General features: G+C 50.9%; 1 non-coding gene across 1 annotated transcript; it reads right to left on the reverse strand.

Annotated features, from left to right (window-relative positions):
• Positions 1-829: 829 nt before the first annotated feature.
• TRNAI-GAU lies at positions 830-901 on the reverse strand. Its single transcript has one exon. It is a non-coding gene; the product is annotated as a tRNA-Ile (tRNA).
• Positions 902-2,155: the final 1,254 nt, after the last annotated feature.

Here is a 2,155-nt window from a genome sequence, read left to right on the forward strand (position 1 = left end):
CCGCTCTGTCAGGAAGCTCTTCCTAATGCTTAGCCCAAAACTCCTCTGATTTAATTTCAACTTGTTGGTTCTGGTCCGACCTTCTGGGGCAACAGGAAACAACTCCGCACCATCCTCTAGACGACAGCCCTTCCAGGACCTGAAGACAGAGATCCTATTCCCTCTCAGTCATCTTGCTTAGAGTCAAACTGAGGCACCTTCTGCAGGTATGATTGCTAGGGCACAGGGTGGAAGCAAGTGGGCGCAGATAGGTAAGGGTGCCAACTGATCAGTGATATAAAGGTGCATATTGCAAGCAGCCGGCTATCATCTATTGTACCTTTGGCCCAGTGAAGACATCCTTAACATATATGAACATATGAAATTACCTTATACTAACTGAGACCTTTCCTCCATCAAAGCCAGTGTTGTCTATTCAGACTGGCAGCGGCTCTTCAGGATCTCAGACTGAGGTCTTTCCCATCACCTCCTGCCTGGTCCTTTTTAACTGGAGTTGCTGCCGGGGACTGAACCTGGGACCTTCTGCGTGTCAAACAGATGCTCTGTCACTGAGCCACAGCCCCTCTTGACAGCTCTCCAGGGTCTCAGGCGAAGGTCTTTCCCATCACCTCCTGCCTGGTCCTTTTTAACTAGAGATGCTGGGGATTGAACCTGGGACCTTCTGCATAGGCAAATTTAGTCCTCAGTTTCATTTTACCGGACGTCAGTAATGTTGACCCAGCTGCCCTTCCTAGTTCAGAGGTCAGTATTGTCTACTCAGACTGGCAGCAGCTATCCATGGTCTCAGACTGAGGTCTTTCCCATCTCCTCCTGCCTGGTCCTTTTTAACTGGAGATGCTGGGGATTGAACCTGGGACCTTCTGCATATCAAGCAGAGGCTCTGCCACTGAGCCACAGCCCCTCTTGACAGCTCTCCAGGGTCTCAGGCGGAGGTCTTTCCCATCACCTCCTGCCTGGTCCTTTTTAACTGGAGATGCTGTTGGGGACTGAACCTGGGACCTTCTGCATGCCAAGCAGAGGCTCTGCCCTGAGCTATGGGCCCTGCCTCATTGTTTTCTGCTCTATTGTACACTTACAGGGTTACCATAGATGTAATATTACCAGAAATTATAAAGCCACCTGGGGGAGGGGAATAAATTGGGGGGGGGGTAGTGATATAAGTGTGCATCGACTCTTCTCCTTACCCATCTTCTCTGCTGTCATAAGAACATAAGAGAAGCCAATGCTGGATCAGGCCAATGGCCCACCCAGTCCAACACTCTGTCACACAGTGACCAAAATATACCAAGTGCAATCAGGAGGTCCAGCAGTGGGGCCAGAACTCTAGAAGCTCTCCCACTGTTGCCCCCCCCCCAAGCACCAAGAATACAGAGCATCACTTGTGGAGGAAGTGGGGGGGGGGTTTCCCTCTGCTGACAGTTCTAGCATCCTGCTCTTTTCAGGGGGTTACCATAGATGTAACATTACCAGAAATTATAAAGCCAGCTGGGGGAGGAGAATAAATTGGGAGGGGGGGGTAGTGATACAAGTGTGCATCGACTCTTCTCCTTACCCATCTTCTCTGCTGTCATAAGAACATAAGAGAAGCCAATGCTGGATCAGGCCAATGGCCCACCCAGTCCAACACTCTGTCACACAGTGACCAAAATATACCAAGTGCAATCAGGAGGTCCAGCAGTGGGGCCAGAACTCCAGAAGCTCTCCCACTGTTGCCCCCCCCCAAGCACCAAGAATACAGAGCATCACTTGCCCCAGACTGAGAGTTCCTATCTATACCTTGTGGCTAATAGCCACTAATGGACCTCTGCTCCAGATGCTTATCCAATTCCCTCTTGAAGTCCTGTTCCCGCCCTGCTGCCCTTTGGGTCTCGTTCCCCCCCCTCCAGTATTGCCTTTCTGATTTGTTCACTGGCAAGAACTGCGTCTGATTTGGATGGCCCCGGTTAGCGAGATCTCATCAGATCTCGGAAGCTAAGCAAGGTCGACCCCGGTCAGTGTTTGGATGGTAGACCACCGAGGAAGGCCAAGGTTGCTACGCAAAAAAGAAGAAGAAGAAGAGATTGGATTTATACCCCTCCCTTCACTACCCAAAGGTGTCTCAGAGCGGCTTACAAACTCCTTTCCCTTTCCCTCCCCACAACAGATACCCTGTGAG

Source organism: Gekko japonicus, unplaced genomic scaffold (assembly GCF_001447785.1).
Source record: "Gekko japonicus isolate JY-2015 unplaced genomic scaffold, Gekko_japonicus_V1.1 scaffold5222, whole genome shotgun sequence".
NCBI classification, from domain to species: Eukaryota; Metazoa; Chordata; class Lepidosauria; order Squamata; family Gekkonidae; genus Gekko; species Gekko japonicus.